Source organism: Artemia sp. Qi Xiang Cuo, chromosome 5 (assembly GCF_049724085.1).
Source record: "Artemia sp. Qi Xiang Cuo chromosome 5, ASM4972408v1, whole genome shotgun sequence".
Lineage (NCBI taxonomy): Eukaryota > Metazoa > Arthropoda > Branchiopoda > Anostraca > Artemiidae > Artemia > Artemia sp. Qi Xiang Cuo.
Window position 1 is genome coordinate 5,776,813 of NC_142798.1, and position 25,392 is coordinate 5,802,204.

At 35.9% G+C, this 25,392-nt stretch overlaps 1 long non-coding RNA gene across 1 annotated transcript in view; it reads left to right on the forward strand.

Annotated features, from left to right (window-relative positions):
- LOC148951741 (uncharacterized) overlaps positions 1-21,500 on the forward strand; it is a 48,668-nt gene extending 27,168 nt beyond the window's left edge. Inside the window, exon 3 of the long non-coding RNA XR_016141780.1 lies at positions 21,294-21,500. This is a non-coding gene — a long non-coding RNA (uncharacterized LOC148951741). The remainder of the gene's footprint in view (positions 1-21,293) is intronic.
- Positions 21,501-25,392: the final 3,892 nt, after the last annotated feature.

The window sequence follows — 25,392 nt, forward strand, 5'->3', positions numbered from 1 at the left end:
GTATGATGGGTCCGGATGGTTGTGGCATATTGTTGTGGATGCTGGATGTGAAAGCTTGATAGTTGGCTATTGGGCGGTTTACGGTTAATGTTGATTGTATTAATGGATACGACCTATGACCATGTTGTATAACCGTTGGTTTTTGAACTGACCACTGGAGTCGCTTCACCCCTTCTTATCTTCTTAATTGGTAGGGGAGCTCGGGAAAATCCTAAAAAAAAGTTTGTTTTTCATGCAAAAAATCTTGAAACAGAACCATCAGTCCTCATCAATAGTATGCACAATAATAAGTTTTTAAAATTTAAATAAAAAGTTTAATTATATTTTTCTTATATTATTTACAGATGTTAAAAAAAATTGAAAAACAAGTAAACAAAAACTATCAGAAAAACAAAAAGTTAAAAAATGTCAGAAAAAAAAATGGTTACTGTAAACATTTTTTTCTAACAGTAAAAGTCGCAACACACATATCTATCATTCCCATTTTGAAGTTGAAAAATATTAAATGTGAATTTCTTTTGTTTTAAGTGTGTTTCATGACATTCTAAGATGTAAAAAAAAAGTTAAAAAAAATTTAAAAAAAAATTAAAAAAAGTTAAAAAAAAATAAAAATTGGTCACTACAATCATTATTTTTCTAATAGTAAAAGTTGCGACACACATATCTATATCATTACCATTTTGAAGTTGGAAAATATTAAATATGAATTTTTTGTGTTTTAAGTGTGTTTCAAGACATTCTAACAGATGTAAAAAAAAAGTTACAAAAAATGTTGGAGCGGGGGGGGGGGTGTTGGAGGGAGGGGGTTGGAAGGAGGGGATTGGAGGGAGGGGTTGGACGATAGTGATACTTTGGGTCGTTGGGGAACGATTGTGGGGAAGTTTGGGCCGGTGGGGAACGATTGTGGGGAACTTTGGGCCGGAATAAAAAATATGTATAATTTACCTCGTGTACTAAGCTCGCAAGCCATTTAAATGCAGTGTTTACATACTTTTTTTCCTTGTTTTAATATTGCTCTTTAGCGACCTCTGGAGATCCAGGTTCAAAAAATATTTAACAATCTGTTAACTATAATAGAGTCTGTATAAATTGTAGTAGAATTAATTTCTTTACCCACTATGAATATAAAAGAATAATTTACTTCTTGCGTGTAGCTTTCGTCAATATTCCTTTTACTTGAATGCATCATTATATTTCAAATGCCAATTCTGAACTGATAAAATAATTCATTGTCGGAGTTTTTATATCCGTGTTCAAGGTTAAACATAAGTCAACCACACCTAACAAATTAAATTACAGAAAGAATTTCAAAACTTCATACAAAGGAAACAAATCACTACCATTAAAACATCACGTACTTTGAACAGAGATCAGCACGAATTTTCACGGTAGTTGAATCCGGTCATTACACTGTCTGCTTGTATTTGCGGGAGATAATCTGCTACCTTATATTATAGCTACATGGGGAGACACTCTGCTACCTTTAATTGTAGCTACTATGGGGAGACACCCTCGTTGTATATAATGTACCAATACTACTTGAGTTTCCCTTTCTTTTTTCTGAAGCATCAATTAATAGAAAAAAATAATTTCATTTATTTTACAAGAACTGAAAATTACAACAAAAAATTTCTCCCAGATAATATGACACCTCTTAACGGCTGCATTTTTTCATGGTGGAAATCAGTAAATCAATTGCCTAGTAACATGCCGACAGAAGACGCTTGAGTAAGAAATATTTTCCAATCAGAAAACAGTGACACTCGGATCTGAAGTGAAGATAAAATCAAATCGAGGCACAAATAAAAGGAAGACTTCTCCCTTTTTTCTAACTCCAGTGGTGAACGGTTGCAATAATAATGCCACGAATCCTGTATTTTCTGAATACCTTTGATTTACTAATCAGATTTCATCAAATATATTGTTTGCCGTCTCATAAAATCTGTGTGTTATAAAATTGAAACCTTGCAAAATAGATCTTCTGCTTAGATGAAGTACAACAAAATTGTTTTCAGCTTCACAACTTTGCTCAATCCCAATTTATATGGTTTAAAGGATATTCAAATACATTTCCTAAATTTTGAAGAAAAAAAATACATTGATATGGCTTAAAATTCTCCTCAAATAACAGGAATACGTTTTTGGAACTAAACTTTGAGAAAAAGAAACTGAAAACTGAAAATAAAGGTAAAATGTAGTTTTGTCAAAACCTTAATAAGCATAGACTTGTTGTGCAGTTTATTTAATTAACCCTCTAGAGGGAGAAGGAGTACTGGTAGGCATTTAAAAATACTCTCTCGTGGTATATATCGATGCTAGAGTGCTACCTAGCACACAAGTATTGACTTATATAGAGAAGATGTAGGTTTCTTTCGAAACGGGTTTCTTTACATAGAGAAATGGATTGTAAGGCGTGGTTTGTCATTGGATTTATAATATTTAAATTATTGATTTTATGGGGTTTAGGGGAAAAAACGTACCTAGGTTTGGTTAGGTTAGGTATTTAATTTATGCTATGCTTTACCCTTCATCCCTCCCTAATGTTCAAATATATGGCTGAAATTTGTTTCTAAACTATTATATTCTTATCCTATTTTGTTTTACTTCATTAGCATCAACCAAACTTCATTTTACGCGCGATACCAATACGCGTGATATCAATGCGCCTGATGCCACATACAGCCCTTCCCCAGGGACTATGGAGGGCCTTATCATCATCAAGACCATATATATTGGACCTTTGTTAACTATTTTAAACAAAATGACTATCTCTAAATTTTTATAAGACTAGTTGGGGGGCTATAGGAAGGGAGGGGGCTATTTGCCCTCCAACCTTTTTGGTCACTTAAAAAGAGCACTTACAAATTTAATTCTCGTTCGAATGAGCTATTACACACCTCTCTATGATGCTCTGGCCACCCCTTAGCCCTTCTAGAAAAAAAAGAAAGAAAAAAAGAGAGAGACTTTTGGTGTTCAAGATGGGAAACTGTGATTATCCTAAAAAAAGTTTTCGACCATGCTGATTCCAATGGTGCACTTTTTGTTTCGATTTGACGCCATTTTTAAGGGGGTTTCAGGGTCTTTTTCGAAATCACCATAAATGTCTTTTCGCAATAAACTTTTACTTGTAAGATTAACCAAAACAATAGTTACCCTTCCTGATTCAGTGTCAAATGGAAATTTTTTCTCTTGAGACAGTTTTCTTTTGGAAACATGTTTTTCAGCTTTTGATTACTATGGGCTGTGGTTCGCTCTTTACTAGGTTGCAACTGCCGCTGCAATCATGAAGTGGCCTAATCATACTATCCAGGCATGTAATGGTAGACACATTGAGACAGTTAGTTTATCATTAACTGGCAGAGGGTGATAGACTTCAAAGAGTTTCTTTTCAACTCCTAGTTAAAAATTATATAAAAATAAACATAAGAATGTATACGGTTTTTCCAACTAGGGTTTTACTGCCATTGTATAAATTGGCCATTGTCTTGCCATTTTATTGCCCATTTGTTTGAAGATCCAAAATATTCTTAATGTCCTCCCATTCAAAATTGCCTAGAAACTCTTAATCGTTACCACCGTAATTTGTTTAGAGGACACGTTTTGTAGAAGAAAATTTTATGCAATAAAAAGTGGATTTATTCTCTTACCTATCGAGGGATTTTTACAATTATTTATTATTCTATGTGGAATAAAGTAAAAAATGTCAATTTACTGACAGAAAATTAGCGGCACGATAAGACTCTGTCCAGGCATTGCTTGGCTTATTTTGAGGGTTTTAGACTTTTATTTTCAAAGTAGAATAAACGGATTTGATAAACGCGGGATTCCTTTGTCAGTAGGGCTTAGACACCAGTTTCAAATGTGTAAAGGCGATTCTAACCAACTTGGTGGTCGAGGACCTCGACGAGGTTCGAGAATCCCAAGAAGTAGTCCTCACCTTGTAGAACCATCTTCACAACAATTCGGTCCAATTTTTAGCCGTATATTCTCATCAACTTGAGATGCCCAGTTACCTGCATTTTGTCTATCTTGTTGACGATGTTTTTTTTTTATGATTTGCAGATACCTCATATAAAACAGGAATTATTGCATTTTTATAATAAATCATTTTGTTTGTTCACATGAATTCATGAACATTATCAAAAAGTTTTCAAAATTGAAAAGCTACATTATTTCGTGATTTAAGAAATCAATGAGAATACAGTTTAATGATTAATAAGTAAAATTTTAAGATATCTGAATAGGAAAAAATGGGCCGTGCACTTAATCACCCAGAAAATACCTTCCCCTCAAAGGTTAGGCAAGACAATATTTTGGTGGTTCATTGGCAGGACGTGCACCTTCGGCTGACTTTCCCATGGGTAAAAATAATACCTTCCCCTTAGAGGTGGGGCATGGCAATATTTTTGTGGGTTATGGGTAGGACGTGCACCCTCCGGCTGACTTCTTTAGATCCTTAATGTTGAAAAAAAAATAAAATTGTATTACGCAGCGGTGTACCCATAGTATTTTTACTGGGTAGGGAGGTAATAGGGGATGGTATTGAAGAAGTAGGTGATATTCAAACAGTAGCGAAGAAAAGTAACTATTTAATAAACACGCTTCTTGCTGAATTTATAAACATTACACAAAGCATAATAAACAATAAACACGCATTAAAAAACTTAAATATAAGTGCTGGTGCTTGGCTTTCATTTGTTCGTAATTTCGAATTGATTTTGACTCTGTAAGATTTAATGTGTTGTACAAAACTTTTAATATACATGATTTATTGAAATATTACTTATCATTTTTATTAAATCGATTTTTTTGTGGGTTTGTTCATAGTAGTAAGCGCCCAATTCGTTGAAAATATATATGTACTTACACAGGTCTGAGGCATGAATATACAGTGTAGTTTAACCGGTACATTGGGTTACCAGGGTCAGTCATCTATTAGTATGAACGACACGTTGGCTTAGCAGCCGGGTTTTTATGAGGTAACACCCATTTTTTTGGTGTCAAACAGAGAGAGAGCGGTGGTCACACTAACTTGATTGGTAGTTAGATTCAGATATAAGGAGTAATTTTCATTGTAGTTCATATTAGTAAGAGAATTGAATTCAGAGAGGGAATAGTTTATTTGAGAGGATATTGGTGGAGAAAAAATGAGTGGTGCATTTACATTATTGGAGATTAATGATGGAACCGACAGCAGCAGCAGCAATGATATACGAGTACCCAATGTAGCTGTGGAAATAACCGTTGGCTGTAGACTATGCCTTGAATGGGATAGTATGTATGCTGGATACGTGACATCATTAAGCAAGTTTAACGAGGAGGAGCATCAATGTTTTTCTGGAAAAGTGAATATTCTCCATACACATAAACTTCGGTCAGCATTATATGTGCTATCAAAATATATTGATGAGAACAAAATGCATCAGTTAATAATATTATTGTAATTATTTTCAATAAAAATGTTTCTAAATCAATGGTATTTTTTTCTTTCTATAGTAGACTAGCGTACATTTTCTAGAGTACAAAAAGAAATTCTGGTTAGTCTGAAGTTGGTTGTGAGAGAGTTGGGACTCTAAAAAATGGATAGTTTCGAGAAAGAGTGAATCATGAGGAATCTACTTCCTATGGAAAAACTTTTGATTCTAGATGACAATTTTCTAGAGTTGTCTTTTCAAAGAAAGATATTTTCTCGGGGAATGTTTGTTGATATAATGAAAACTGATTTTCCATCATTAGACTATTGTATGAAGCTTCTACGTCGTGGTCCAAATGCATTTACACAATTTATTGATATATTGATCACGACACGGCAAAATGATATTGTGGATATGCTTTTAAACAATAAGTTTTGAAATTTAGGACTTTTTTTCGTGAGAAAGATGGTGCTCAAGGATGATTTACTCTCTCTCTCTCTCTCTCTCTCTATCTCAGACAATTTTTGTTGTTGCTATCTCAGTTTCATTGTGCTAGTGAGAGTATTAACACATAAGAAAATGTTCTATAAATGTCCGTTATGTAAGTACACACTGTGCAGCTGGTCATCATCATGTGAGAATTGCACAATGATTGAGGAGTATGATGAAAAGTGTAGATTATGCAAACCGTGTAAATTGCATAGAGGATATGCTGTACAAATTAAAGGTTGTAATTCCTGTCTTGAAGAGGTGTATGACTCTCATCCTAGAGGCCACCTATGCTCCAATTGCCATTATGATAAATGTGAGCAGCGGGAGAATGCATACCCGAGTGTGATTGGAATGAATCCTGACCGTGATTTTAATCTATTACCACGAGATCGATATCGTCGTGGTTTTAGATTGTTCTGGGAGGAGGAACCGGGTTAGCGATTCAACTGTTGGGACAGCAAAAGAATGGGGTTTCTACGTCGTCGTTGTGAAGACACTGGGTGTTATGATTATAAGCCCACTGATTTATATTTGGCTGTGACGGAATGTGATTCGACACTTGAGGACACTGTTTGTGAAATTGCTTCAAATAAGTTTCAGTGTTTGCCGTTAATCGTTATTTTGTTGCTGTTCGAATCCCAGGGATTATTGTTTTTTCGTGCTATTTACCAACAAATTATCATACTATTGATTTGGATTTTGATTTCAATTTTGTATGTTTAGAATTATCGCGATGTGTGGCGAAAGTTCCATCAGATTTCCAGTGGCTTATTTGCGGGGATTTTAACTGCAACATTGCTATCTCTGATGTCCGCTCCTCCGCTCTTTTATCTTTGTTTTCGGTTTTTACTATAGTTTCAAAAGATGCGGATTTTACGTATGTCCATAATTCTGGTTCTTGCTCTAATCTAGACCATGTGCTGGTCTCAAATGCAGCGTTATTACCACAGCCTGTTCATGTTGGGTTGGATATGCCTATTAGTGACCATTTTTGCCTTTCTTTTCATTTAAATATTCAAATTCCATCTTTTAAAATTATCCATCGTTCTAGTCAAATTATAAATAAAATGATCTGGGATCGGGAAAAAATGTGCAAATATCATGAAGAATCAGATGTAGTTTTAGCTAAAATAATTGTAAATTATTCTAAGGATGTTGATCAAATTGATATTGATCTATTTTACCTTGAAATTGTTCATAGTTTAAAAGTCGGGGCTAATAAAGCATTTAGAACTGATTCTTTCCGTCGTGGATCTCGTGTTTTAGGTTGGAACCTTAACCCGATTTTAAAGCAAAGCCAAAAGAATGCATCTCAAGCTTGTTACCTTTGGAATTTCGCGGGAAAACCGCGATCTGGACCATTTTATGATGGTATGAAATTAACTAAACGTGATTTTCGGGCCGAGTTGCGTTTGCATAATGAAATTATAAAAGATGAAATTGGTTCAAGGATTACTAGTGATAAGAATGAGCTTTGGAGTTTGGTTAATTATAGACGTCGTAATAATAATTGTTCACCAGATTCTAATAGTTCTCTGAAACTAGATGATTGGATAACTCATTATAATCAAGTTTTTTCATCCGGTGATGCGGCAGTTGAATCACGGCTTGACTCTTTATTATCGGAAGAAATTTCAAAGCCCCGCCCAAATAGTAAAATATCTGTTTCTGTTGATGATGTAACGGTAGCAATTAAAGCTCTAAAAAGTAAGCATTCTTTTGATCATGATGGTATACATTCAAACCATATAAAATGGGCATCCCCCAAAGCAATCTTTCTCCTCGCTACTCTTTTTACTACTATTCTTTCTTCTGGAGTTCTTCCAACTAGCTTTTCTCGTGCTACCACTTCACCCCTTTCAAAAAAAGGAGGGAATACGAATCGATTTTCTGATTACAGGCCGATTACTGTTTCGTGCCAGATTAGCAAAGTTTTTGAGTTAGTTTTATTAAAGTATTTGGAGCCTTGTAACCAAGGTCTGAATCAAATTGGGTTCCGTAAGGGTCTAAGCATGGATGTTGCTCATACCCTTCTTTCAAGAATAATATCCTTTTGTAAGCAATGGGATAAAGTTTATACACTTGCGTTAGATTTTGCGGCGGCGTATGATTCAATTATCCATTCTTGGGCTATGACTGCGCTTCTGAAGAATAATGTCCCACTACCAGTAGTTTTGGTTTTAAAAAAGTGGTATGGCTCCTCTCGTATTCGTATTAAGTGGAATAATCAGTTTAGTGATTATAATGTTAAGTTATGTAGGGGGCTGAGACAAGGAAGCATTATTTCTCCTTTGATTTTCAATATTACTGTTTCGGGGCTATTTGATCAAATTCAGTTGACTTTTATCTATGGTAAAGGTTATGTTCTGTCGTGGATTGCTTACGCAGATGATTTACTCCTTTTGAGTTGATCACTTCAGTCACTTCAACAGAATGTAGATTTTTTAGCAAAGGTTTTTAGTGAGTATGGACTTTGTTTTCGCGCTGAAAAGTGTAAGTTTTTAATTCTTGGTCCTAAGGCTAACGATCTCGTTAATTCAGAAATTTCTGTCCGTATTTATGATAGTATTTTAAAACCTATGGAATCTTTTTTATATCTTGGTGTGCCTTATGGACCAACTTTAGTTCTATGCCGTGCTTCTATTTCTAAAGCAGTTAAAAGTAGAATAGCGTCTAGTTTCGGGGCAGTAATTTGTCTTCGCGATCTTCTTTCTCGGACATCACTGGCTCGGGTATATAACCCAGTTGCTTTGCCTCAGATTTTAGTTTTTTCATCGCTTCTCCTGTTTTTTAGAATTAGTAATATTGCGCATGTAAAAACCGCATTTTTCAATTTTCCTAAGTTCCTTCGCCGCTTTTCTAAATCTGAATCAAATACTTTTTTAATGAATACATATAAAATAAAAAACCCTGTTGATGTTTTGGAGAAAAAGCAAAAGAATTTTTTATCCAAATTAAATGCTTTTTCTCATAATTTATATAGAGCTGCGCACGAAGCTTAATTTATTTTATTTGATTTAATTTTTGAATGAAGTATCAATTTGTGAAGTGTTAATTTATTATCTATTGAATGAAGTGGAAATTTGTGTGGTAATTTTGATTGAAGGCCTTTGCGTATTTGTTGTTATATAGTTTAAAATAATTTTATGGCCTGTTGATTAGCGGTTATTATTTTTATTTATTTCTTTTTTACTCTTCGTATTCGGAGGAAATAAAAAGTTTGAATTGAATTGAATTTAATAAGCAAATTGAAACATGTGAATTCTTTAGAATGAATGAGAATAGTATCATTGACTAAACAAAGAGATATGACAAGAGTGAAGTCACACTCTACTGTAGAAAATGTGACCCTGACATTGCAGTACATCAGGATCAGTACACTGTGAATTCAGATAATCTACCTGCACTAGTTGTTGTCGACAAATACCTAAAAGTGGATGAAATCTAAAGAGCAGAAAATTCGTTTTTATCATGTACATAAATTTTTTTTTTATTAATAAAAAATGCCAAATACATCTTAAGGACATTTAAGTCTCTGATAACAAAGATCAATGTCATTTACGCATTTACAAATGATCTCAATTAGACAGTTTTTCAAGCGTGGTAAGTCTACGTATATGCCGAGAAGCGACTGTTAGGTGTAGTCAAGACATCTGAACATGAAAAAGAGTAGTGCATGAAAGCCGCATGTCTTAGTCGTTAAATCCTGTACTCTTCGTTTATTTTGAATAATGGTTTTCCCCCTGCTTTCAATAAAGTTGCTGATGTATGGAGCGTAAAATTTATACGATAGGCCAAGAGGATCAAAAATTCAATATTCTTCGTTGTTTGAAAGATGCATAGCCAATGACTTGTCTTCAAAGTCGATGAACTGCTATTAACAATGATTAGGGTATTGTTAACACTTGGAATTTTTTCAATGAAGTCCGAAGGTATGCAATAGGACTTTTTCTGGGACGTGTATGGATCCATACTAAATACGTTGATTATTTGGTTTGTGTTCATGGTGCTAGGTCTAGTAGAACATTGCCGTCGGGTGTGATTTCCCAATAGGTTTCAAATTGACTTAGTGATATTAGCGTGATACTCTCAGTCAGAGCATTGGCAAATGTACACTCTAAACGCACATTCCCTGTTCGTACTATGCTCAAATCCTGTGCGCCAGACAAGTCCAAAACAATAACCCCATGATTTTTTGAAAACATTGAATCGGTTATTCCATTTTCAAATAGTTGAGAGTCATGATCTAGGGATTGCATAGTCAACTCGTACAGAGTTCTATAGGATTTTTTTGTCGAATGATAGAGTGTACAGTGGAATACCATTCACTTTGCACACAAGACTACATAGACCAAAAAAATTAAAATCGTGGGGGGATTCGGTCCAGGATCCAACGGCACTACCACTCTTCACAAAGGCCAAAGCCAATTTTGATGGGATTTCTCCATTGATAAATGATGAATCGCTATAGCTACGAGAGCCGGTGGCAATGTTACGTTGATTGGTGATCGTATGGGGAACAAGAAGTTTAATGTTGTTACCATTGGCTCTTAGCTTTTCCACTGCCAATGCAACAGAGCTCATAACCTGTTGTTTTCGGACGTGGAGAATTGCCGATGTGATAATGACATTTGCATCGGGTGCTGCAGGAAGTGTTTTTCTCTAAATGAAATTCGATGGGGCCATCTGTAACTTTATGTCAACCTTGACATTGGGGGGTAGCCATTGGGATATATTGAATATCTCATGATTTAATTTTCCAACTAGATGATACTCTTGGGTCACTGCAGTAGTCAACTCACCGTCAGTATCAAAACCTGATCGATGTTCATAGACCAATGATTGTCCTCTCAACTCTTTGTATACCTTTGGCGTCATCATCATAAATTGTATGTAGCTTGCATAGTTTGATAAATTATTGCTAGTGCTCACCAATGTTCCGTTAATAAATACATTAATTTGTTTGAATAGGTTGTGTAGAATACAGTTTTCATAGGAGAGGCCATCGCCGGCATTTGGAGTTGTATTTTCTGACTTTTTATTCACCAAAACATTTAAATCAATAAATGTTGACGACAAATCAATGAAATAGTCTTCATTGGAAAATATTTGAAAGTGCCTATTTTCCTAGAGGGGTTATTGGGGGTGAAAATGTTCATAGTAGCCATACTTGACACTGACAACAACATTTTCAGCATTGAATAGATTCAATGAGAAAATAATTGATTGATATGATTCCTCGTGGGGGAGATAAATCATATTAAGAGAAGAAATTCTTCTTTGATTTAAGGATCATTGTATATTTCTTCTTCTTCTTCCGCTTATTAGTTTTCGTTCTTTTATTCCTCAAAGTCCTTGTTGATGTCCTTTGCTTCCTGCCTGGGTGGAGACTGATGAGTGAATGACGCGAACGCATCCTTTTCAATCCCTCCCCATTTTGTCGAGATTTTAGTTGCTCACCAACGGCTCTTGCTTAAGAGCTAATATTTTCCTTAACACTCTCCTTGAAATCTTGAAATCTCCCGATCCCCAGTCCTGTAGTGTGGAGGCAGCAAAATTTGATGCAGCAGGTACAAGATATTTTCTGGCAAGGGATAGTGCAGAACGAAATAGCCTAGCAAACCAGCTACCAAGACCATAGCCAGATATTGTAGTACGCCCCTTGTAGTAGTCCAATCCATTGCCTATTTGACGTGGTCTCAGAGCACCAACATAGCAATCGATATCGGGACAGACAAATGGAATTCTCCTATTGTTCATTTTAGGTGATTGTGCTGTCGTTGACAATGGATCGAAAATGACCTGTAATCACTGCTAAGCCTTTTGTTATTGCTAGAGAATTACCCAATTAATTCCTTAGTGTTAATTGACAAGAGTTCCAAATAGGAATTGTTTACAGGAACATACTGAAGATGCTTTATATTATAGTGATGAACAAGTTCATGATTTGTTTTTCGTTCAAGAACACGTAGGAGGGGGACATTTAAATTGCCGACTCTCGATGTTTCCACAAATGATGTAAAGAGAAATATGCAAAAGTCTAAGGGGTACCCAGGCTAATCATACGCAAAAATAACTTACTCCGTCCCGTAAATGGTGCCAGCATTTTCCCCACGGACTGTTGTCCGTGGAAGGCCATGGAAGTCTTTCGGGTAATAATTGGCAATCATTACCTCAGTGTCAACCGGAGTTCTAAGACGAATTCTCCCATAGTTCGTTGAATAATCAAAATAGACGGTAAAATTCCGGCGATCCAAGAATTTTCTATTGATCGAGTGACACAAATCTCCCATATTATCATATTCAATATATTTCAATTTGACATGTGGATAGTCACTATATTTAAGTGCTTCAACCCATTCATAGTCGACATAGCCCAACCCATTCATAGTCCACACGATCCTTTCTCAGGATGTCATTGGTATTTTTGAAAATACAGTCAACAAGAGTCACTTCATATGCACCGTCAAATTTGATGGTAGGAGAGAGTTTTGTCCAAAAATTCCTTGGCACATTCGAGTCGTTGTAGAGAGGATCGGAAACATTGGACGTGAAAGTTACATAGAAATCATTGGGTATTGTCAATATCTCAACATTGATCCAAGAATCAAAATCAGAGTTGTGTCCTAGCCACCGAACAAGTAACTGTTTCATACCGCTGTGAGTACGTGTCTTTAATATCTTTTCAATTTGATAGATTTCGCTAGCATTTTTAACTTTTTGCAATTCATAGTCATAAAAGCCGCCGAGAATCTGTTCATCTTTGGTATCACGCAGGCGATAAGTTATGGGTTTAGTGTCTAGGATTTTTGCCACTTTAAAAAGTTCGGTGGACCACAAGTAATTCCCCTTGTCAAAAACATTAGTTGTTCTATTAATTCGAACAGTATCACCAACATTGAATTTATTTTTCATCTTCTTGACAACCGATTCATTGGAATACTGTTTAAGAAAGGTGTCAATTGTATCATGATCAGAATGATGAACTTCCGTTGGCGTAGAGTTGGACAATGATCGATGAGGTCGTTGATTATAAATCAACATTATTTTATCAAGATCATGAATAAAAGCCGGTGTATTTTTCAATGTACAATATCTTGAAATTAAAAGTCGAATAATTGTTATCAATCGTTCAGCCATTGGAGCCTTTATAGGACTCTGACTATGATAGTGCAGTGTACTATATTTCTCTAGTACTTTTGCAACATGGCAATTAACAAATTCACTACCGCGATCCGTTTGAATTTTTTTATATGAATCCTGTTGGAAAATACTTTCAATGGCCTGAGCCAATTTCAACACCTCTCTTTGATCGCAATGGAATTGCATATGCATAACGACTATAAACACTGATTGCATGTAGAATGTACTTGTACGGTGTATTGTGACGTCGTTGATGCTCATCTAGAGTCAGGAGATCTGCTTGCATTATATGCAATGAGTAAAAGGCTTTAGTTTTTCGATATTGATTGGCACGAAGTCTTTGATTTCTATGCAGAGTCTAACTTGATTCATTTTGTAGATAGTCTTGTGCACTTTTAGTGTGAACACCAGTGACTTTGGAAAGAGTGGTGGGGGAACTTAAACTCCCCACTTCACCAATATTCTTATAAGCACCTTTTAGAACTCCAGGCACTTTGAACTCACGATCGTTGTGTATTTTCTGCTACAATATTCTGGACGGGCTGTTGGTGGTGGTGATGGTGATGGTGACGTCTTCTTGTGACGTCGCTAATTTGTCATTTCAACCAACGTGTCGATAGTGTTTTCCGACCTTGGCCTCCCATCTTCTTCTTCTTCAACCCTATTTTTTGTTGGTGTCAATTTTTGATGATGATGACCGATTATTCAATTTTTTAGACCTTTTCTATTAACATTAAGACGTTTGGGGAAGTTTAATGTATTTAGAAAGTTGTATAGATGAGTGTCAAATGATAATAGTCCTGTACTATTTGTAACCATATCATATATTAAATCAAGTAGATTATAGCTCTTACCCCGAATTATAATCCCTCCCCCATTGCTCTGAACTTGAATATGATCTTGACCACTTTCCATGAGATAGGCTAGGAGTCGTTTTATTTTTTCACGATATTAGTGGGGGCTTATATTTGAAATTTTAAATACAATTGAATCCAATTCCTCCTTCTTTAATTGTGTTCCAGCAGCACCAGACTCTTGAGGAGATGATTCTTTCTTGGGATCAGCAGCAACAGCAGCAGTGGGCTTCGACCGATAGGACTTGTGTTTGTCCACTCGCCGAAGTGCATATTGAAGTAAAATCAGTTTTTTTATCATCCTCAATATTTTCATTGTCAAGGAATTTACTCAGATTGCTCTCAAAGTGTTCGACGGGTGAGAGAGCGAGTTCTATTGGAGTCAATTTATAGAGTTTTGCCATTCTCTCTCTAGAGAAAACTGTTTACAAGTCCTGCAATTATTGGCAGTAAAAGTGTGAAAAAGCTACCGCCTACCTGAAGAAGTCGTTTCCTTTTAAAATTCTTCCCTTTCTTTTTAGAGGCCAATGTACGTACAATGGAACGATGTTGCTTTGCCTGTTGCTTAACTACTTCTGGCACTTGAACATTACCCTCGGTCAAATTTAAACAAAGTTCGGATATTAGATTAATGAAATCATTGTCAATACCGTGTTTGAATATTTCCTTCCTAAGCGGAGGTTTTGAAGTGCTTAGAACTGAAAACAAATGTCTATTTTCATGTATATTCTTCAGAGTTCATGGGGAGATATACTGTAATTTCATTGTAAAAAAAAATATCTGTGACTACACGCAGATCCTCGGGTGTATTTTGATTAAGATCCAATAGGATATATCCGTAGGGTTTATTAGTTGCCTGATTGTATGCTGAGAGCAGAAATTTGGGAGCGCCTGGAAAGATTTGTCTATTGAGAGCTATTAGCGAGCTAGAATCACGAACAACTCTATAGATGATATAGTAGGTGCAGTTCAATGCAAGTGTCCGCATACATTTGCTCTGATGAAAGAGATTGTGTAGAACCAGAGTAACGGAAATCTGTTTATGATGAGAGCGAACAGTGAACAATTGTAGCATTTTCTGGGACCATTGTTCAATAGATTCAGCCAGATCGTCAATGATCAACCAAGAGTTTTGTTTAATAATGCTGAAAACATCAAGTCCCTGTATGAATTGTATCTGCACCAATCCCATCGTGGCAGCAATTGCTTTTATTTTATCGTATGACTCCTTCCAAAAACTGTAACAATAGTAGATTTTTTTCGGCTTTTCCACAAACATTTTATCGCAATTTGTAATTATTTTAGTTAAGAGTGTTGTTTTGCCCGACATTGACGGGCCACACAGAAACGATCTGAATGGTGTTTTAAATTGATACATGTTCCCTTAAACAGTTTACCTGGACAACTCACTGTAGACTATGGCTGTCTAATGACTAAATAATTTCCCTATTACTACTCCGTTCAATAATAATTAGAAGAAGAAGAAGAAGACGAATAAAGAATAATATTTTATTTTATTAAGCATAAAAAAGTAACAATACTTTTAAAAAATACTACATTTAAAAAAGCACATTAAACATGAAAAAAAATACACTTTTTAAATTTATTTATAATAAAAAATAAAACATTTACATACCCACTAGAAAAAAAAACACTTAAATAAATACCCTTTTTTTTTGTTTATTTATAAAAAAATACAACATATAATGAATAATGCACTTAAAATAATATCATACACTTTTATTTCCAACATTTTAAATTTTGGGGTCCCCCCTCCCCCCGGGGGCGGCCGATGCGGCAGCCAGGGGTGGGCCGGGAAGTGTCGGGCGCCGGGGGCCCGCTGCGGCGGGCCCGGGCCGGGGCTGGCATCAAATAGTGGAAATTGATCTGCCTTGCACACACATACATTGTAAATTGTTTGTGATAAAGAAAAAAAAGAATTTTAAAAAGACCTAATTACCCAAAAAACCCTCCCACCCAATTTATACCTTTTTTTTTTAGTGTATTTAATTTCATTTTTATAGACCGAGTGGTTTTATTTAATAAAAAAAATAAACACGGGGTGTAATTAAAAAATTAACGGGTGGTAGTACCTTCACACCATCCTCAAGTACATAGGCTTTGTCCGATATGGCCGACATCGCATTTTTCTCAACTCTAACTGTGTAGTTTTTAAATTGTAAAGAGCGAATCGCCATGACTTTCGCCCTTGGTACTAAACTACGTTCCACACAGTCTCTATACACACTCATGTCGAAATTATTTTTTTCAAAGTGTATAGGTACCCCCTTGCAAACTTGTTTGATATCCTTGCCGTGCGTTTCCACGCAGTATACCTTCGGACCAGGAAACACACCACTGGATATCAGATCGCTACCCGTTTCAGATTTTAGCATTAACAATTGATTTGGGGCCTGGCGTTTCACTAGCTCTGGGTAGAAGGATTCATCCCAATTAGTGTAGTCCATTCGTGAGCTAATGTACTCGGCATTTTCCAAATCATTCAATAGATTTTCAGTTTTGACTTTTAACAGGAGTGAATCAGTGTCCCCGTAATACACTTGAACTTGTCCCTCAGTCGGCCACTGTATCTTGCATACATTATAATAAAATGACACCAAGAGTTTCTTGGATATTTCAGCTATTGCACTTCCGCCGGCAATATTTTTATTAAATACAATGTTTCTTTTCTTGCAATGTAGAAGCACCATATTAGAGTCTATGATTGTGAACGATGTGAAGTTTGGATCCGCAATGATTCGAGCACAATCTTTGGGGTTGGTTACAATGTCACATCGACTTCTGTTTCGTTCACTTTTGCACATTTTATCGAAAGCTGAGTTCAAAATGTGTTTATAAACCTCTATTTCAGCCGTTGTTTTTGCTTGTGAATGTTTACTGACAAAGGTTTCAATAAAAGTTTTCATGTATGATTTTTGATCAAATTGGGGGGCTCTATGAATCTGTTTGACTTTGAAACAATTGGACACCATCCATTTCAATAGCACTTGATGAACAACGATATTCTGTTTCGGGTTGAGGTCGGCAATTAGTTTTTGTTTTGAAGGTAACCAGTGCATACTCCCGTCCTCTACTAAAGATAAATTGTAGGGGCTCAGAGAGTCCCTACCCACCGGCCTATTTATGCACGGAAAAACAAAGTCTTTTTACCGGGTCATGGATTTCCATGAGTATTTCATCGTCAATTTTAAAAAAAACATCCCTGTGCCCCATTCTCCTCGACACTAGCAATGTCGGAGATCTTAGAAGCACACGGATTGTCAAGCCATTTATAATTGCCACACGGCAAACATTTGTGAGAAATTGCCGATGGGTAAAGAGAATTCATATCCAAAAAAACTGCGTCCGACTTTTCATCGGTGTGCTGTCCAGTCGGATCAGTTTTCATGATACGATCCCCGTGAAAAACATACCCACCACTCATTGATCTCTCTACAAACAGATGCTGATCCACATCGGCGATCAGACCTTTTTCTTCTTTGCTGATTTTAAGTATCAAGTCCATCACCAAATGGGGAGTGGAAAAATAATAACCTAAATCCAACCCAAATTCCCCATAGATTTTATCCGTATTTTTGCACACAATATCATGAAGAGTGAGTACGTCACTGGCCAAGTAAAGTTTACAATAATCCCACCCTTTTTTACATCCGCCCTTTGCCCAAATCCTCTTAGCAAATACGTAGTCGCTAGTGGTGCACTCACTCTCAGTAAGAGAATTGTAAAAAGCTTCAACACCTCATCTAGCCTCGAGCCAGAGTTGTAATAATCATATGGATATATACCCTTACACGTTAATAAATCATACATTTCATCATCGGGGAAGCGCTGTTTGAGGAGGGGGAAGCTATCAAAATTGTCACTTTTCATCACTTGAATCAATTAACTTAGAGACTTGGGGAAAAAGCTGAAAAAGTCTAAAAAACGGATTTTATTCAGGCACGTGTTACCATTGTCAATTTTTTTCCAAAGGGATTTTAGCAGCAGCAGCTTCTCCGATGATTTGGGTATGATATTATATGAAAAAGAACGATCTATCCATGCGTTATCTACAACTCCACCCTTGGCAATGCGGGCCAACGCCGGAAGAACAAACTATGAGTCGTAATTGGAATTGTGTATAAAAACAGGTACGAAATATTGTTGTCTAACGTTTAAATTGCACTACTGGTGTGCTACCCCTCTAAAGTTACTCCCTCCCGATGTAATTTCCTGCCACAAATGATCATAGTCGATCACCTTCCTCCTCCCCTCAGTCCCAACACCATCATCAAAGTCCCCCTTGCAAACCCAATACATTTTACGATTTTTAATGGCCGCTATGCCATCTGGTGATAGGAGCATAGGACAGTTTGTATAACGAAGGCGCGAAATTGCACCGTTTGCTGTTTTGATTAGACTGACCAATGCCGAGCGCATGCAGTCTTCACCGTCACTCAACATCTCAACTACATCCAACACTTGCATGATATTATTGGAATCTCGTTGCGCGTGAGCTTAAGAGACCCCTATGGCTTCATATATTTTAACACGATTTGAATTTGACGGATTGCACACGTCTTTCAGCTTAGCCTCGCAGTCCAAAGCGATCTTATTGCTCTGCAGGAGCGTGTTTTGAAAATTTTTAAAATGTAAAATCGCTCTATCTCCGCTTATCTTCTCCACAGCCTGGTATCCATGACGTTTACAGTGTTTCATATAAAGCTTTAAATTTAAATCAGAGCGAAATCTGGAGAGGCATGGTGGACAGTAATAACACGCACCCCCACGCCCCGTTTTACCCTCACATAAAACCCTACTATTATCCACAATTGGATTTAAATGACCAATTGAATCAGAGTCTATGAGTGGGGTGTATAGAAGCCACACCTAATGTTCTACTGATTCAATTGAAGGAGCTCGCACTGGAAAAAATACACCCTTCTTATCGGAACGCTGACCCTCTTCAAATTCTGTTTCATACTGTAACACCGTGACACCAATCTTTAAATGTGCATTAGCCCGCTCAAAAATATCTATTGCTTTTAGTGTCACGGGAAATTGACCATTTAAACAATTAAAATCTATTTTGGGGAACTTTGAACCCTCCCTACCATTATCTGCCATTTTATACAACTTCTTCTTAGTGGCATCATTGCGCAGAGGTCTGTATGCCGCAATTAAAAATGCATACTTGAAACACTGCAGCCTCGTATCGAAACAGATTCGTTGTATCCCCCTACATCCCTCTAAATCAGGATGATATTTTAATTCAATTGCCCTCTCCCCATGCCCACATCTTACAATAAAATCCTTTTTAAACCTACATATATTAACAATTAAACTTTAAACAAATAAAACAACTGATCAAGTACCCACCTCTTTATAATTTTCCCATCTTACTTTTAATACTATTAGCCCAATTTAGAAAAACCTCCCCGTAATTTGATAAATGCGGGCGAATTGCCAACATCTCTGTGTGCGAGTATTTTGAATACATCTCACCCACATTTTCATTTAAAAAAATATTTTTAGTGCTATTGATGCTTTTAAAGTGACCCCCACTCCCAACACCCCCATTTGTTGTTCAAGAATAGCTCAAATCTTATCAGTATATGAATGTGTAATGGCCAAGGGATCTGTTATTATATCCCCCGACACTAGAGAGTTGAAGGGGTCACCGAATTTGGCGCTGTAGACCAATGTGTGGTGCAAGGCAGAGTTGGACAGAACAAAATCTGGAAGAGGGAATACTGTTGCTGTTGTTGTTGTATTACTACTAGTGCTATATCATTAAGTGGAATGGTGGAGGAGGGTGACAGGGAATTGTCAATAACACCACCACCACTCCCAGTCTGTTCAATAGCATTGGCTGAATATGGCATGAGGCAGTCCCCTAGTACATATTCCAAGGTGTTTGGGGACAATTGGTCGAGCCAGCCTGTTTTGTCCTGTGATGGAATTTCGTTATGAGGACCCGGTTCAGATGCACTAGTAACATCCCCTAAATGTTCACGCTTAAAACTATCTGCCCACCCCGGATCCTCAAGCATATCAATATCACAGGTTAAGTCATCTAGGCTAGCCATTTCCCCAAAAACATCATTAAGAAAACTCTTATTCAATTACATTTTATCTAGAAGTAGTTTAGGTTCATCACTGAACTCTCTTGGTGGCGAAAGAATTGGTTTTGTAAATACACTTGTTGCATCACTCAATGGTGGCGGTGGTGCTATATCATTAATCTGTAGAAAAAAAAGTTTTATTTTTTATCTAAAATAACCCTTATTTTTATAAAGTTATTAAACTATGTCAATTTTTCATAGTCATTGACCCACCACCTGAAAAATTAAAAGAAGAAGAAGAAAAAAAGTGAAATTGGCATATGTCTTCCGTAATGACAAATGAACATGTTAAAAATATATATTGTTTTTAGTCAGAAATATGTAGTCATTCTTAGAGAATAAGTTAGAGCAAGAGAATGATGTATAAAACTAATGTTTTTATTCCAAAAATTTTCAGAATAAAAACGCAAAATATGGGTCCAACTCTAGTGCTTGGCCCTCTAGAATGTAAATTTTATTGAAATTTGACCACTGTTCAACTGATGCAGTGTTATGTATGAACAATTATTCTTCGGCTTCAGTTAGTGGACATGAAGTTCATACATTGGTTTGTGTAACTCTCTCAACAATCCAAATTTTCCTATGTTCTTTGGTAACGGATTTATTTGATGTGCTGGATGTAGTTGACCTGGACTAAATAAATCATTGTAAGAGATAAGAACTTTTTTTTCTCCTTCCATATCAACAATTAAAGTACAAGTAAAATGCCGGATGGTCCTTTTTAGAGCCCCACCCGCCCCCCGGTAAGGACCTTTGGGAACCGGGAGCGTCCTTCGGGGTCAGAGGATTAAAGCCCTTTCGAGTTGGGATATCGGACTTCACAACACTGTTCAAATAGAACACCCTCAAAGTCTGTCTCGAAAACATCTTTTAAAATGTCCCTAACTGTTTCGTCGAAATAATTGCTTGAATTGATCAAAAATGGGTTCGCCCAAATAATGTTTCTTAACATCACTGATGAGATATTTGGAAATTATTAAAAAACTTTTTTTCCTTTGCTAGTATTGCTTATTGGTGGTAGACATCCTGTTATTTAAAGCTCACTTTGCAAGGAGCACTTAAAATTCAAATTATAACTGTCGGCGGATTAAAAATTCAGGTGTACTGATGGGACATTTTGATAAGAGCCCGGATGCGTGCGAAAGCTTCTTGCAAAAACATATACCAGTTTAAGAATGATTGCCAACTGTGAAAGAGTGAATTTTTTTTTATATATATAGTTAGTTTGTTTAAAGGAATAATAGGATTTTTTAATTTCCTCCCAGGTTGCCTAGAGCTAACAGTGGCGTGAGAGGGCCCTGGCATTAAACGTTGTGTGGTCGTTGGCTGGTCCAAAGCATGTGTAATTCTACCAGCATATTTGATGATGGATGGCCTTGCAGCTTGCATCATTATGGATTCGTTCGACCTTGGTTTCTTTTCCGGAGGGGGATAATTGCAAGAATTCTCTTCCTTAAAAAAAGGCAAAATTTAGCATGAAAATAAAACAATCCCCTTTTTCATATAGCTATAGGTGCTTTATATATATATATATATATATATATATATATATATATATATATATATATATATATATATATATATATATATATATATATATATATATATATATATATATATATATATATATATATATATATATATATATATATAGCCCGTTGCAGCCATTATGAGAGAAGCCAAGGGTAACTTGTAAATAAAAGAAGAAAAAAATTTAGCATGTAAAAAAAAAAAAAAAAAAAAAAGAAACCCTTTTACAGAACGAAAATTAGCACCCCCGGGTCATCGGAAGTGGGATTTTGAATTGAAAGTTAAGTTTTTTCCAAAATACAAAATCTTCCGAGTAATATATCAACTGCCTTTAAGACAAAAAAAGTCCCGACAGAAAGCTAATAAATATTAAAGAACTGGTTTAAATAAAACTTATGGATGTTAACCTGTATATTTTAATTGTTCCAAAAAACGACCGATGGACGACACTTGAAATTCCAGACTAAAGAAGCGAATCTTGAGTCAAGATCGTGACACAGCCGGAGAAGTATTCAAAAAGAAACGGGCGCGGCTGGAAGAAGAAGTGAAATGTCTGAAATCTCGTAAATAGAGCAGAAGAAGTCAAAATTCTAATTTTCAAAATTATTTATTCCAAAATTATTTCATCCACAATGTATGGGGGAGTGGGTTTTCTTTCATCGGAGGAGGGATTTTGAATTGAAAGTTAAGTATTTTCCAGTAGAAAAACACTTCCGAGGAATATGCCAATTGCCTTTAAAAACAATCAAGAAACGAAAGAAGGCTGATAACACTTAAATAAATTGCTATAAGAAAAATAATTTAGGGCCTACTTATTTTTTTAAATTTTCAAACGAAATAAATCCTCACGAGGATCTAAATTACATAATGACGAAGAGACTCCGGACTCAATATCTTGAAACGTAGATAGAATTTTTGAAAAAGAAAATTGCGTTCCTGGAAGAAGAATTGAAATGTCTGAAATCTCGTAAGTAGAGCATAAAAAGTCAAAATTCAAATTTCAAAAATTATTTATTCCAAAATTATTTTATCCACACTGGAGGGGGGAGGGGGCCATGGAGTTTTTTACCTTCCCCTTTAGTAAGAATTCTGAACAAAGAAACTCCAATTACAGTATAAAAAGTCTTACATTTCAGAGGCATTTCCATTTTACATTAACCTAGTAACAGAGATTTACTTTCCATTTCATATTAATCTAGTAACATCATTCCTCGTCACCTTCAGCTTGCCATTAGAAACGACGAAGAACTGAAGAAGCCCCGTTCGGGGGTTACCATTCCCAAGAAGGCATTTAGCCCAACTTTCAATAGTTACGTACAAACGGGAAGTATGGATAATTGGATAATGATTAAGTTTCTCTAATTTGGGTAATACCACTAGATAAAACACATATAATGTATGGGACCACCCTTAACAATCTGGCTCTATAGCATGTGCAAAATAGTGTCTGAAACCGTTGGAACAGAAAATACATAGTATGTAAAAGGGGGCAGGGGCCTGTCACATTTATCTAGTAACAAAGTTTAAGAATTTACTGGAAGCGATGGAGATATTTTCCTTAAAAACCGCTAAATTATACCCCAACAAAATCTAAATATATTTTTGAGGCTTGCCCTTTTGTTACAAGCAAAAGTTTTCTTTCACATTGATCTAGTTACAAAGCATAGGAATTATAGAAGGAAGGTTGCCATGAGCGCATTATATTAAATACATAACCTAACCAAAATATTAGATATAGAATGAAATTGTACTCACATTGAAAATTGACGAATCTATTGTTTTCAAAGTTAATAAAATGTAATGTTATATAATCAATGTCTTAAAACATAATTAAGTTTGGAAAGTTGTGAGTGAACATCTTATAGGGTTTTTGCTCGAATACATCATACGTAGCCAAGTTTAAAAAAAAAAAAAAAAAAGTAATCAAGTTACCATATATACTAACCACCACTATCTCACCGTTGACACCAAAAAAATGGGTGTTACCTCATAAAAACCCGTCTGCTAAGCCAATGTACCGTTCATAGTAATAGATGACTGACCCTGGTAACCCAATGTACCGGTTAAACTACACTGTATATTCATGCCTCAGACCTGTGTAAGTACATGTATATTTTCAACGAATTGGGCGCTTACTACTGATGATTTATTTTAATAAAAAGCATTGATTTTAATGGGCCTCATACAGCTGAAACAAAAATCATAGGCAGGGCAATTGCGCTGTCTAAGTAAAGACGCAGGATAACTCAAACTATTACCACAGATTGTGTAAAATTATTTAGTGGCATATTCCCCAAATTTAGATAGCGACCACATTTCAAATTTGAAAGTACTCAAAAAAAAAATTATTTAATTATCCATTGGGCACTGTTTGAGAAAGAATATCCAACAAAACTGAACAATTTTTGGCATGATAGCAGCAGAAACCATAAATTAATTAAAAATTACCAGGGATGCTAATTGGAATGGAAAATTTATAATTTGAAAATTATCTTCCCCATTGTATCTTTGATTTAAAAAACAAATTCTATAAAATTTACACGAAAGTTTGTCTTGGGTAAATCAGGGTATTGGAGGTGGAGTATACAGTTCCGGAGGGAGGTTAAGCCGAATTTCGTTTTTATGTCTATGATTCCCAACACAAGCAAAGCTCTGTCTTCTAAAGCTCCATGATAAAACTGTCAACAATAAAAAAAAAATGTGTTGGTACCACTTATACATGCACATAAATTTCTAAGTTGTGAGAAAAATAAACATTTTTCTTAAATGCACGATGGTGATGAAGAAATAAAGGTCCCACAAATAGCGCTGGCGTTGTGCGAAATACAACTAATTTCGATTATAATTTTTAGCACATTTATGTTAATTCTTTTTTGGAGCTGGATAAAAGAAACACTTATAAAAGCAAAAATAGCAAGAATTCCGCCCACCCGACCCCCCCTCAACGATGCCACTGGTATGACGTCCGATTCAAATGTATTTAAAGAAAAAAAATGATTAATTTTACCAAACTTACATTAAAAACAGAATTTTAAACTAAAAAATTTAAACAGTCCAAAGTTTGTTGTTCTTATGATGGAAAGGCAATATTGTCTTGGTTGTTATTTAAAGATCATGGATGTGTGTCGTTTCAAAGTGCCTTTTTAAGTAACCAAACAGACTGGAGGGCAACTAGCCCCCTCCTCCTGCCCTCACCCTTAAATATATCAAAATGAAACTATGAGATTGCTCTCTGGATCATCACAATCAATACCTCTCTCATCCTTCTTTGGAAGATAAATTCAAAACGCTGCACATTCGGAAAAACAAATCCTGCAACTTTGTTCGGATTCAGTTGAAGTTAGTTTTAACCACAGCGGTATTTAATGATATCAATTGTAAAACTTTTTCCGCAAAATAAATTTTTCAAAGAAAAGTAAAGAACTCCATTAAACAAAAAATGAGCAAAAATAAAATAAAATAGTCTACCAAGCGTTAAACTACCACAAATAAGCATCGATAAATAAATGAAACAAAACGAACAGAAATTACAATAGATAACCGAGTCAAACTCAAAACGAGCAAAAATTAACATAAGTTGGGCGCAAACCCCCTATGCCTTCCCAAGGCCAGAACAAAATTTGCACTTGGATGTGTTTGTGGGAATAATGGTCATGGGGGAGGGGAGCTAGTTGCCGTTCAATCACTTTCGACTATTGAAAAGGGCACTAGCCTTTTGAATTTCCAATCGAATGAGCCTGTTTTGTAGTTTCTACGAGAACACCTTCTATAAAAACCTTATATACCCCCAGGGCATCACTTAAAGCCCTTACCCTGAGGGTTGTGGGTGAGTGT